Source organism: Phyllostomus discolor, chromosome 14 (genome assembly GCF_004126475.2).
Source record: "Phyllostomus discolor isolate MPI-MPIP mPhyDis1 chromosome 14, mPhyDis1.pri.v3, whole genome shotgun sequence".
NCBI classification, from domain to species: domain Eukaryota; kingdom Metazoa; phylum Chordata; class Mammalia; order Chiroptera; family Phyllostomidae; genus Phyllostomus; species Phyllostomus discolor.
The window spans coordinates 49,085,158-49,100,120 of NC_040916.2; the positions used below are offsets into that span (position 1 = coordinate 49,085,158).

A 14,963-nucleotide genomic window follows, 5' to 3' on the forward strand; every position below is an offset into this window, starting at 1 on the left:
CATGGACCCCAGCAACCGCACATTGATGTGGCCCCCCCCTCCCCCTCCCTCCCCTCTCTAAAAATAAATAAAATCTGGGAGGGAAGTGGGGAGGGTTGGGTGGGTGGGCTGGAATGGGAGTAAAAGGAAGGAAACTGTACTTGAACAATGATTAAAATAAAATTTAAAAATAAATAAATAAATAAAATCTTTTAAGAAAGATTTGATGTTATGTAATTTTACCACAATTAAACATTTTGCAAATAAATTTTGAGAGAATTAACACCTTCAACAATGCTTTCTTATTCAAAAAATTTTTAAGCTTTTCCATTTGTTCTAGACTCAGAAGTATTCTGAAAATTTTCTTCATATAAATCTTAAACCCTGGTAATTAAGTTTATTCCTAGATATTCTATCTCTTTTATAATGGAATCTCTTCTTCCATTTTATTTTCTAGATATTTATATACATAAAAGTTAATCATTTCTTATTTATTACTCTATTATTCAATCATCTCACTGAACTCTCTTATAAGTTTACTAACTATCTTCAGATTTCAAGGTATACAGCATTATTTGCAAATAACAATCTTAATTACTTTTTCTATTTTTATGCTTCTAACTTCTCTTTTCTAATTTTATTAACTAGTGTCTTAGTAACATTATTAAGTAATGATGAAAAAAGGGAGCCCTGGCTGGCGTAGCTCAGTGGATTGAGTGCGGGCTGGGAACCAAAGTGTCCCAGGTTCGATTCCCAGCCAGGGTACATTCCTGGGTTGCAGGCCATAACCCCCAGCAACCGCACATTGATGTTTCTCTCTCTCTCTCTATCTCCCTCCCTCCCCTCTCTAAAAATAAGTAAATAAAATCTTTAAAAAAAAAAAAAAAAAAAAAAGGGCATCCTCTTCTTCATTTGAATAAGAATGTCCCTATGTCACATCATTCAGTATTATACATAAATGTATGTACTCATTTATACTTTTGTATACATTACATATTTTTACATATTTATATTTTACACATTAGGGAAACACCAATTTATGTCCTCTGTTAGCTATTTGTATAATTAATTATAGTAAAAGATTTCTTAGCATCATATTCCCTTGGATTCCTGGAGAAAAAAAAACACAATTCATAATGGTACACAACTCTTCCTTTTTTTAAATAAACATTTTATTTGAGGTACTTACAGATTCACTTGTAGTTGTAAGAAATAGTAAACCCTTTACACCATTCCCTCCAATAACACCTTGCAAAACTATAGTTATCACAACCAAGATACTGATATTGAGATATTCCATAGATCTTATTCAGATTTCCCCAGTTTTGCATGTACTAATTTGTTTGTGTTTAATGCTATACAGTTTTATCACCTGTGTAGGTTTGTGTACCCCCTGCCACAATCAAAATACAGAACAGTTACATCACTGAAAAGATGGCTTTTGTTACCCCTTTGCAATGTAGCTCTTCTAATGCGCTGCTGAAATTTATTTAGCATTTTGCATTGTATATCTAAGTATAAGGATAAGAAAAGACTAAGTCCATAAACTTTAACTCTTGAAGTAAGAGATTGCCAGATTTAGTTATAAATTAATGACTTGAATGCCTTAAGCACAGAGCTATCACATTCTATAAAGATAAGTGAATATTTACAAATTTGTGTCCATCAAATATACAACAAAATTAAGCTTTATTTCTTGAGAAATTAAGCTGAGATTAATTAAGACTCTGCTTTGCCCTGACTGGTGTGGCACATTTGGTTGGGCATCACTTTCCAGAGCGAAATGTCCCAGTGTGATTCCCAGTCAGGGCACATTCTTGGTTTGTGGGTTTGGGAGTATACAAGAGGCAACTTATCAATGTTTCACTCTTGTATCGATGTTTTTCTTCCTCCCTTTCCATCTCTAAAAATAAATAAATATGTAAAACAAAAAAAGACTTTGTTTTGACATTTCAAAGTTTAAGAGTCCAAGAACTAATCTGTAACCTTGAGACTAAAATGAAGTCAAAGACCATATAGACTATTTATAATAAAACAGAAGTTTTATTCACTAAAAATTAGATGTTTATTCTTGAACAATCCTAATTAAATAGAGGAATATACTTTAAAAATATTTTATTTCTTTTTAGAGAAAGGGAAATGGAAGGAGAAAGAGGGGAAAGAAACATCAATGTGCAGCTGCTTCTCACACGCCCCCTACTGGGGGACTGGCCTTGCAACCTAGGCATGTGCCCTAACTGAAAATCGAACCGGTGACCTTTGGTTCATAGGCCAGCGCTCAATCCACTGAGCCACACCAGCCAGGGAGGAATATACTTTTAATTAATTCAACAAATATAAAAGGGATTGTGTGAAGCCTTCCTTGTATTTGTATTTAAAAGTAAGTCACTAAAGTGAACCTCAGCCACATTAAGTAAAATCTGAATTCTTGCTCAAGATTATTTTATAGTTTCACTCTTTTGTAAGGTTTTAGAATTAATATTATTTTTGTGTTTTCATTCCTTTACTGTGCTCTGAAAACAATTTTGAAATGATCTGTTTCCTCAGATTTTACACATAGAATTAAACCAAAACCATTTGACTAATATTTTTAGTAGTAGTGTTTTGAGAGACTTCTCTATTTACAATTACTAGTCAGTTAATTTTTTTCCTATGATTTCTGGACTTGGGTTTAGTAAATTATCTTTTACTTTTTAAAATTTAATTAATTAATTAATTTATAGATATATATTTTACGATTTTATTTATTTTTTAGAGAGGGAAGGGAAAGAGAGAGAGAGAGAGAGAGAGAGAGAGAAACATCAATGTGTGGTTGCTGGGGGCCATGGCCTGCAACCCAGGCATATCGCAGGAATCAAACCTGCGATACTTTGGTTCGCAGCCCACGCTCAATCCACTGAGCTACGCCAGCCAGGAGTAAATTATCTTTTTAAAAAATCAGTATCTCCCAGATTTTCAATTTTATTTGTGGATAACTAAGCATATGAATTTCTTATAGCTTTCTTTCAACTTCTGTATCTGAAATTATTTGCCCTTTAGCACTACTTATTTTAAGATTTGATTTGCAGAGAGAGAAGAAGGCAGAGAGAAAGAGGGGAGAGAAACATCAATGTGCAAGAGAAACACAGACTGACTGCCTCTCTCAAGCCCCCAACTAAGGAACCTGCCCCCAACCCCAGCATATACCATGACCAGGAATCTAACCAGTGATCTTTCTTTTGGTTTGCAGGAAAACACCCAAGCCACTGAGCCACACCAGTCAGGACAACATTACTTATTTTATATAGTCTTGTTTCCCCTAATTTTTATTAGTAGATTAAACTTATGCTAAATAAAATCTTATCTTACATTTACCTCAAAAGAGCCACCACATGGATAATTTTACCTTTGTTTCTAGTTCACATCTGCTTCCAAGATTCTCAAACATGCCTCTTTTCATAGGATTATGTATTTTATAGTCTTGGAAACTACTAAACTGACCAAAACTTACTCCATTTATTTTCATTCCTTCCCTTTTACATAATATTTAAAGGTATCTTCCCTTAAATATAGTTTTACCTAAAAACCAACAATTATTTTATTTTCTAGAAATTCTGGGATTCTGAAAATTTCCAGACTATAAGGTCCTTTTCTTATCTGCTTTTATTAACTTCTAGTTTTACTGTGTTGTGATCAGAGAACATTATTTGTTTCTATTTTTTTGTGGTAACTTACTGCTTTTTGTTAGTATTCATCTGTTACAGAGTAAATTGTATACAGCCCAACCAACGATCAAATATTGAAGCCCCAGTCTCCCAATCTGACTTTATTTGGAGACAGGGCTTTTAAAGAGGCCTTTACTTAAGGTTAAATGAGGTCACAAAGGTAGAGCCCTAATCAAATTAAAATGGTGTCCTTTAAGAAGAAATAAAGCCCAAAGATCTTTCTTGGAACGCAGAGAGAAGAGGACATGTGAAAACACAGTGAAAAAGCATGTCTTAAAGCCAGCAAAAGAGCCCTCACCAGAAACCAACAACTCTGATGGCAAACTGAATTTAGAAGTGTAGACTCCAGAACTGTGGTAAAACAAATTATGGTTTAAACCACCTAGTACTAGTCTGTGATATTTTGTTATGGCAACCCTAGTAGACTAATACACTATAATATTTTATTACACTCTGAACTTCACAACCTAAACAATTTTCTTTACTATGTAGAATGTGCTTATTGTTCTCATCTGTTATATATAAAAATCTGAAGCATACATTTCTGTTCTGGAGAATTTCAAAGGAGTAAATTACACTTCAATATCTGTTAACTCTATACTATTAGTGATTAAATTAGCATACTCATCCTGTTCCTGCCTCACCATCCAATTACATATGGTATCAAAGTTTTCACTGTATTATATCTTCTCAGCTTTATCAATTCAAATGACATTGTATGACCAGACTATAAGAAATCAATATATATTTAAACTACTTTTCCTTTTATCTCTGACTTCTCCAATTTTTATTCATTTACAAAACCAACAGCAGTCCCTTTGTTTTAGCTTTTCCATTCTCCTGGTTGGCTAACAACAAGAATAAACATTGTCTTCTAGAGTTTCTTAAAGAATGAGGATTTAGAATTCTCTAAATTTAAGAGTTCAAAAACATTTGTCAATATCCTTTTACTACAGGTGAAGTGTCTAAATTGTTGCATTGTTTTTTTCTGGTTCTGAATTTTGATGTTCTAGAATATCTTGAATTTTATTTTCCAAAGGAGTTTCCCATCCTTTGATTTGGCTCACAAAGATTTTCTTAGCTTTCCTGATAAAGTCTAATAATGCAACTGTTCTTTCCATAATAAACTTTCTATATCAATATTATATAAGATCTAACAAGTGCTTTCAATTCTCTATATTGAAATTTTCTATTCTAAATTTTTTTACATTATGCTATTAAAAATTAATCTAAAAATTTTCTGCCTTTATCTTTTTTAAAGATTTTGTTTGTTTCTTTGTTTGTTTGTTTGTTTTTAGAGAGAGGGGAGGGCAGAAGGGAAGGACAGAAACATCAATTGTGTGGTTGCCTCTTGTGCACCCCCTACCTGGCCTGCAATCCAGGCACACGCCCTGACTGGGAATCAAATCAGTGACCCTTTGGTTTGCAGGCCGGTACTCAATCCACTGAGCCACACCAGCTGGGGCTCCTGCCTTCATCTTTAAAAATACCCACTATACATATACTGTATTTGTTCCACCCTTTTATATATATCTCTCTCACAACTCTCCCATCCTTTTAAACTTTGTTCATTTCCATTTTGTTCCTTCCTTCCCACTGTTTTCACATGTGCTTCTTGCTTCTAATTTCACTTTTATATAACTATTTTTTTTCTTGTCTCCTACAGAGCTGTCAGATGTCTCATCTGTTTTCTGTGTTCTTGTATTATTGTTTCATTCCTCATCCTTTTTGTGAAGGTGACTGTTTAAATTTTTATAATTCCCAACAAAGTATTTGGAAACAATATTCTTGCTACATCTGCAATCCATTCTGCTAAAACACATCAGTTAGGAAAGCTCTGTTTTGAATTGACAGTTAATATTTTTAATTCCTAATCTTTCTTTAGCTTATGTTTAACGGCCTGATATTTAACTGTTATTTTTTTACTCATTCTCATTGTTTCTTTTAAGACATTGTCTTTGATATTCTATAGGTTCACTAAAATGTGTTTCAGTACAGACATAGCTTTATCGATGCTTTTCAGAACTTGTCTTTCATTGAATAGTCAATTCTGGAAAAGTATCTGCAAATGTTACATCCAGTAAATTATTCTTCAGGATTCCAATTAGAACTTACTAGACTTCCTATTACCATCTTTTATATTCTGTTATTCTTTCTACCATATTTGATATCTCTGGCTCTAATACATTCTAGGTAATTGTCAACAAATGCATTTTTCATCAGGAAAATATACTTTTCCCATCAGTAAATGAATGGATCAAAAAACTATGGTACATTTACACAATGGAATTCTATGCAGCAGAAAGAAAGAAGGAGCTCCTACCCTTTGCAACAGCATGGATGGAGCTGGAAAGCATTATGCTAAGCGAAACAAGCCAGGCAGTGAAAGACAAATACCACATGATATCACCTTTAACAAGAACCTAAATAACAAAACAAAGAAACAAGCAAAATATAACCAAAAACACTGAAATAGGGGACAGACTGACAGTGACCAGAGGGGAGAGGAGAGGGAATTTCAGGGGGGAATGGGTAGGGTTTACAGGAACAAATTTAAAGGACACATGGACAAAAACTAGGGGTGGGGGGTAATGGGAAGGAAGTAGGGAGGGTTGGGTGGGTGGGCTGGAATGGGAGTAAATGGGAGAAAACTGTACTTGAACAATGATTAAAATAAAATTATAAAACAAAAAAAGAGGAAGAAAAAAAGAAAATATATTTCATTATTTTCTTTTGAATTTTTTTCAGAGGGGGAAATGAGGAAGAGAGGGAGAGAGACATCCATGTGCAAGAGAAACGCAACCCCCAACTGGGGACCTGGCCCACAACCAGGAACGTGCCATGACCAGAAATGAATCAATGATCTTTTGGTTTGCAGGCTGCCACTCAATCCACTAAGCCACACTAGCCAGGGCTATCTGGTCACTTTTAAAAGGCTTATAGTTGTGTGGAACAAGTGGGCAAGGCAGCAGCTGGCAGATTGGGCTGTTCTACATTTGTGTGCATATAAACCAGGAGGAACAAATGGGGAGCGAGACAGACTGTGCAACCCAGGGTTCCAGTGCCGGGAAATAAAGTTTCAGAACTTCTGACTGTAAAAATCTGTAGGGGCTGTAGAGGTGAAGAAACTCAGAAGCTCAGTCTCTCAGAAGAGTCCATGAGAGTGGCCCACTGGGTCCTAAAACATACATAAGCCCACCCACCCAGGGAGTCAGCACCAGGGCAGCACCTAGAAGGGTACGTAATTCACTTGTGGAAAGCAGGGGAAGTGACTGAAAGTAGGACAAGAGACAAGCAAGCAGCAATGTTCCCTCTTTGACCCCTTCTCATAACCTCTGGCTATACAAACCAGTGATGGTTGTTCTGGCCAAAGAAACTGTCAGTCTCTCAGAGAGTTCCTCTGAGGGGCTCACAAGGCCCTAGAACATGTGCAAGCCCACCTGCTCAGGGAATAAGCACCAAGGCAGCAACTGGAAGGGTGCCAATTGCTTTTGGGAAGAAGAAAAGTGACTGAAAGTGGGGGCAAGGGCCAGGCAAGGTGTATTGTTCCCTCTCCAACACCTCCCTCACATTCAGCACCACAACACAGCAAAGTTGGCTGTTCTGCCATGGCGAATACCTAAGGCTCTGCCCCTTACAATGTTAACAGGTACACCGAGACAAAGAAATATGGCCCAAACGAAAGAAAAAGAAGATTGAAACTATGAATAATAAAACACTGCCATTCACATGGCAACATAAAGTACAGTGCAGGAAATAGAGTAGCCAAAGATCTTATACGCAGGATTAATGGACACAAAGGTATGAGGATTGCCTGAGGGAGTGGGGTGCTGGGTGGAGGAGGACAAAGGAAGGAATATGAGACAACTATAATAACATAATCAATAAAATATAATTAAAAAACAAAACAAAATAAAACTAAATAGAAAAAATGCTCAAGCTCACTTACTAAGGGAAGAAATAAATGCTCAAAATAGGGATTTCATATTTGCCTTTATCCAAGTGACTGCCAAGAAGCACAGGAGAATAAAGAAAATAAATGAGACCTCTGTAAACATATTTACAGAATGTAATTAAAGGGCAAGATATAAATAGGGAGACAGGAAAAGATTAAAGCTACAAAGATACTTTAAAATATCTACTTTTAAAAGATATTATAAATATTTAAAGGTAGATTACCAATTTTACCTTCAATCTTGGGAAAGCCAAACAACTAAATGCTTACTTCCATGTTATTTCTGGTATCACAAAACTTGTGAGTAATCAACATGACAGAATAGATTACTGCAAATTATAATCAGTTTAACATTGTTAATAATAAAACAAAGGCATGACACTTGGATTTATGGTATTAATTGAATATTCACTTTCACTTAAAGTGAGCATTCCTAGATGAAACATAGAGTGATGAATTTCCTTATGGGCATCGTGTGTTACTGCAAAACTTAAATGTTGAAATAGTTATGGATCATACATATTACTAGTTTCATGTTCTAAGGAAAGAACTATCAAATAGTTAAGTAAACAAGAAAACAGACAATATAAATATTGAATGTTTATCTATATTAGTATGAATATTATTTTAATATTAAGTAAATAAATGCTAATAAAACTTAAATAATCATTTAAGATAATAAAAAACTGCATTATGGACTGGCCTGTATGGCTCACTTGTTTGGGGCATCATCCTGTAAACCAAAGTGTGGTGGGTTGGACTCCCAGTAAGGGCACATGCCTGGTTTGATGGTTTGGTCCCTGGTCTGGGTGCCTGTGAGAGACAACCAACGAATGTTTCTCTCTCACATGGATGTTTCTCTCCCTCTCTCTCTTCCTCCCTTTCTTTCTCTACAAAAATCCTTGAGTGAGGATTTTTTAAAAAGATTTTTTGAAAAGTACTGCATTTATATAATTATAATCTTCCTAAAATTTTAGTGCACGAAGGTAAATGACACTAAACATATTAACATTTAAGGGAAATATTTTAATCTCTTTAAGCCTGGAGAATCAAGAAAAATTCCAATTTGGGAATCTTCACATTAGGCAAAATGTCAATTTTGCTCTAAATTTCACAAGAGAGAAATTCTAAAATATATTGTTTTTAAACCATAATAAATCAACTTTGATCTGGACGTAATAGTATAAAAAAAGAAGAAAATGTTAGAGGAAAATAAACATCTAAAAGAGTTGTTTTCACTCAATACAAAAAAATACATGCTTTAAGAAGTCTTTATGGATATAATTCGAGGTCAAAAATTTGAGTAAACATTTTGAAGCATGTATACAGACTGTCAATCATGTTCAGTAGTCAATGACAAAAATTTTTGAGATTTGCCCACATTACAAAGTTCCAGAAAGCATTTTGTTGAAAAACTTCCTAAATCTCATTTGGCTGTGAACAAAATGTTAATGATATAATTAAATATGCCACTTCTGCATCTTAGACATCAGACATTTAGGTATGTAAAGAGTTATAGACCTTGTTATAATAAGAGATTTTGAAATTAACTTGCCATGTACTTAAATTTCTAATGAAGTAGGAAGGGCTAGCTTTACTACATATTAAAAGAGTGCCTGAACAAGGAAAGTTCAGTTTTACACACCATAGATAACAATAGCAACATAGGAAAACTTATTCAAAGTAGTTTATTGCCAGAACTCACTGGAAGAGTGATGTGCCTTAGAAGTATGTATACATCCTTTACATGATACCTATTGGAAATTTCCTATCATTCTATTACACAGCAGATATTGGAACTAGTATGCATATAATGAAAGCTGCAATGCAGACAGAAATTCAAAGACAACTTGACCATTCTGTAAGCCAATTACACAAACCTCTATTGCAATGTCTACAGATACAAGATTTATGGCAAAGCTTGGAGGTTGCTGCTCCATCCTAACAAGTAAGAAGATGAACAAACTGAAAAATCAACAACTTTTTTCAGAACCATAATAGAAGTTGCAGGTCAAACTATTGCCCCCAAAAGTGGAGTGATCAACAGAGAATCACAATTTACCAGAGCAAAAACCCCATAAGCTGAAACCTTGGTGGGAACCAGTGCTAGGATAGGGAAACCTGCACTATAAGTAACAAATTGCTAGAGGCTTCTTGTGGACAAGTGTGAAAGTTGGAGGACTCAGTCATTGGGATCAACCACATGATTGTACATTTTAGCTCCTGGATCTCTATCAGATTCTTTTTTTTTTTTTTTAATTTATTTTTTAGAGAGATGGGACGGGAGGGAGAAAAAAGGAGAGAAACATCACTCAGTTGCCTCTCACACACCCCCAACTGGGGAGCTGGCCCATGACCAGGCATGTGCCTTGACTGGGAATTGAACCAGCAACCTTTTGGTTTGTGGGTTGGCACACTCAATCCGCTGAACTACACCAGCCAGGGCTCTATCAGGTTCTTATAATGAGAAAAACCTCTTCTTTAATGTAGGAGGGGAAACAAACCATTTAAAAATATGCCAATCCATTTTGTTCTTAAGGTCTGCTCTCAAGAGAAACTATTAACCAGAGTTTAACCTGCTGTGATTTAACAAAGCCAAACTGATCTGTGAGAAGGGGAATATCCAACTCTAGCCCACTCTAGCCATCCTGTCCCACCTAAGAGGGGAGAGGGAACTGAGCAGCATTTGTGAAATTCAGTCTAGAGGTACAGGCTCACTAAAAGACTGAAATCTAATCACAAGACTGAATAACACTTCCCCTCCCCTCATACCTTAACACCGTATTACTAAAGGTCTATTTATACCAGTTTTTTTTACCCAATACATCATGACCAATTGTCAAGGAAAAATTACACATATCAAAAGACAAAAAAAAACACAATTTGAAAAGACAGAGGAGGCATTAAAATCAGACTCAGATATAGAAAAGATTTAGAAGTATCAAACTGAGAATTTAAAACAACTGTGATTAATATGCTAACGTCAAGTAGCATGCAAGAGATGAAACATGTAAGAAGATGGAAATTCTTAAAAAGAACCAAAAACAAATTCTAGATATTAAAAACACTACAGATGCTAATGCCTTTGATGGGCTTATTAATAGACTGGATACAGCTGATGAAAGAACCTCTGAGCTTGAAGATATCACAATAGAAACCTCTGAAACTGAAAAGCAAAGAAAAAGACATTGAAACAAAAAATAAAATAGAATAATCAAAAACTATGGGACAATAAATGATGTAACATATGCATAATGAAAATGCCAGATGATAGAGAAAATGAAATATTTGAACAATGACTGAGGATTTCACCAAATGAATGTTAGATACCAAACCCACAGATCCAGAAACCTCAAGAACACTAAGCAGGATAAGTGCAAAAACAAAGAAAAAACAAACTATACCTAGGCATTTCATTTTTAAAATCAAAGATTAAAAATAAATCCTCAGCCGTGACTGGTGTGGCTCAGATGGTTGGGTGTTATCCTGCAAAGCAAAAGGTAGCCAGTTCAACTCCCAGTCAGGGCACATACCCAGGTTGCCGGTTTGGTCCCTGGTTGGGGCATGTACAAGAAGCAACCAACTGAAGTTTCTCTCTCACATTGATGTTTGCCTCCCTTTTTTTCTCCCTCCCTTTTCCTCTCTCTAAAAATAAATAAATAAAATCTTTTAAAAATATAAATCCTAGAACAAGCCAAAAGAAAAAAAAATACCTTACCTATAGAAGAGCAAAGAATTACATCTAACTTCTTAGAAACCACACAAGTAAAAAAGAGAGTGAAATGAAAGTGTTGAAAGAAAAAAACCAGCAAACTAGAACTTTGTGCCCTACAAAATTATCTTTTAAAAGTGAAGTAGAGCCCTGGCTGGTAGAGCCCTCAGCTCAGTAGATTGAGTGCGGGCTGAGAACCAAAGGGTCGCCAGTTCGATTCCCAATCAGGGCACATGCCTGGGTTTCAGGCCAGGTCCATAGTGGGGACCACATGAGAGGCAAACACACATTGATGTTTCTCTCCCTCTGTTTCTCCCACCCGTCACCTCTCTCTAAAAATAAATAAATATTTTTTTTTAAAAAAAGTGAAGTAGAAATACTTTCTCTAACAAACAAAAATTGAGGGAATTTGTTGCCAGTAAACCTGCCTTGCAAGATGTTAAAAAAAGTTCTTTTGAGAGAAGGAAAATGATACAGGTCAGAAACTCAGACCTATGAAAAGAAACGAACCACTGGACAAGGAAAAGACGAACATAAAATTAAAACTTCTATTTTTCTTATTCTTTACTTATCTATCAATGCACTTGATATTATATGATTATATTTATATATATATATGTATATCTCCTTACATCGGAATGAAACGAATGACAGCAAGAAAACATGGTATGAGAGGAAGGAGTTTGAATTTTTTTGTTAGTATGAGGTACCTGTGAAGAGATATATCATGTTTTGCTGCATATAATGCACAACCATGTTTTTGGCCCAAATTTTCAGGAAAAAAAATATTTGGTTTTAATTTTTAAAATTGAATTATTTACTTATATTTAGAAACAAAACTGAACATCATATTTCAAGGTATTATTTTGTATATGGATATCGTTATTGCTTTCTAGAGTTATAATTTTAATGCCTAAACATAAGTAGAATTAAAAACATTTATATAGATAAGGACTTAATGCTACCCATGTATAATACACATCTTTATTTTCCCCTCAGAATTGTGAACAAAAAAGTGCACATTATACATGGCAAAACACAGTAGTAGTGCTTAAAATGGATTAGACTAGTTATAAATATATATATATAGTAAGCTCTAAGATAACCAATGAAAAATGTAAATAAAAGGTTTAAAGTTACTAATAAAAGTATGTTAGAAATTTGAAATATAACTAAGGCAAGAATCTCAAGCCTGCTTCTGAAGACATTCAGAAAATACCTTTAACTAAGGTACAAAGCTACAGTGTTTGAAATACACTCCAACAAAAACCAAAACATCTGAAAATAAGGTAGGGATGGGAGGAAATATTCCTACACAAAAACATTAAAGAAAATGGAACATATAGATGAGTAAGTTAAGCATTTTAATAGAAAATAATCTGGTCAAAATGGTGATGAAGGTAAATGTGGTACCAGACCTTCCACAACCAACCACATCATATTTACAACTAGATCACATAAAAACCATCATTCAGAACTGCCTGAAATACAGCTGATCAGGAGTCCTACAACTAAGGATAAGAAGAAGAAATCACACCGAAATTGGTAGGAGGCAGAGATGGAAAACAACTGATCCACACCCATGTGTAGCAGATAAAAGTCTTGGATATCTTGGCTGCAAAGGTCCCATTGAGAAGCAAGGGTCCCTGACAAACATGAGAACCCCCAGCCCCAGGTACCAAAGCCAGCAAGAGAAGCCCCCATAACTTCTGGTTATAAACACTAAAGGGGATTGAGGCTGAGAAAGATGGAAGCTTCTAGAGTCCTATGTAGTTCCTCTTAAAAGGCCTGCACATGGACTTACTCAGACTCACTCCCTATGAGCTCCGGCACAGCCAGAGAGGAGTGGGCAGCAGCTTGAAAAGAACCAGAGACACACGGGAAGAAACTGAATTGGCATCAGGATTAGAGCTGGAGGGGTAGTTTTCTCCCAAACAGAAGTATTAGCAAAGGCCACTATTCTTTTCATGATTCTACTCCCACACCCCCTCCCCCACAGTGCCAGCAGGAGGGTGCCCTATCTGAGACTCCACTGACCTGGCTCATACTGTTTGCCTCACTGTGGTGACTCCTTGAGTCCCCACCCCACCCAAGCTTTTTCTAGTGGCTTTTCCACATAAATAAATGGTATGTCTTGACTGATGCTTCAGATTTTCCTAAATTCTCTTAAACAAGCAGCATCTTACCTCAGCAAGCCTCGTACCTCTTGCTAAGTGGCCCCAGACCCAGCACTAGCAAGGGTGTGAGATTTATCAGGATCATCATTTATTAACTTATATAATGTGTAATCTTTGGGGCATATACCTGAAGCTAACATAATAATGTATGCCAGCTCTGATTGAAAATTAAAAAATGACTGCCCTGACTGGTGTGACTCAGTGGCTTGGGCATCCTTCTGCAAACCAAAAGGCTGTCAGTTTGATTCCTGGTTAGAGTACTTGCCTCGGTTGGGGGCATGTGATAGGCAGTCCATCAATGTTTCTCACACATTGATGATTCTCTCCCTCTCTTTATCCTTCCCTTCCTCTCTCTCTAAAATAAATAAATAAAATCTTAAGAAAGAAAACTGAAAAATGATAAATAATAATAATATGGAAATAATGTGATATTAACTTCCACCAGTAAAGAACTTTTCTTCATATTTAATATTATTTAAGGAACAAACATAAGATGCCAATCTGTCCCAGGTATAAACAAGACAATAGAAGTCTTTAGACTCTTCTTTATTACCTATTTTATTTCTAAAGTGAAAAAATCACCACCACAGCACATATCTATGTTGATCTATAATCTTTCAGTATTTCTCCCCCCAAATCCCTAGCTAACTGGGAAAGAGGTAAAATTTAGAACTATGTACCCAGTGATTTTGACTCATGAAGTGAGGACAGACAGGAAACAACTTCTCTTTCAAAATGTATTTAACCTTGTCTCCTTATTAATGAAGTTTCATAAAAGCTCAGGGCTTTGTTGTTATCTTATCACACAGGCATTAAATTCTGATGTGTCCTCAAAATTCTTAATTCATTTCTATGAAGCGTTATCTCAGAATTAATTAGCAATATGCACTTATGGAGCTGTTGGTATTTGAGCATCTGTGGAGTGATTTACATTCATTAAAATGAAATAAAAGATATAAACAGTAAACCATGAAAAGCAGCATGTGAATTAGTGAGCCAATTCCACGATATTTAGGCTTAATTTTCTGGGACTAAACAAGCTTTGCATTCTATCAATTTGGGTCAATAATGACTTTTTCCATTAGCATGATCAACAATAAAATGAGAAACATTCACATTCACCATAACTCATTATGAACACCATTAAAACAAACCACAGTACAGACTGAAGCACATATCCCTAACATTTTACACTTTAAGAGAAAGTGAACTGCTCAATCAACTAAATGTAGTGCTGATTAGAGATGTTTCTAATACAAAATGAAAGTAAGAATTGAGGATGAATCTGATGAAACTGATTATGGTAGTTTTAATCTTCTGGTGTATTTATAGCAGAAGCTGCACAGTGCAATTGAAGGGATCTGCTTTTCCCTCCATTTATGGGAGCATATGCTTCCAGAATAGATGTTATTTTGGAAAAAGAGTGGCATGGCACC

The 14,963-nt window shown here is 35.4% G+C and overlaps 1 protein-coding gene across 4 annotated transcripts in view; it reads right to left on the minus strand.

The window, feature by feature from the left end:
- Nucleotides 1-14,963, minus strand: part of ASH1L (ASH1 like histone lysine methyltransferase) — a 230,349-nt gene that overhangs the window by 168,590 nt on the left and 46,796 nt on the right. The gene's annotated exons all lie outside the window — the stretch shown is intronic.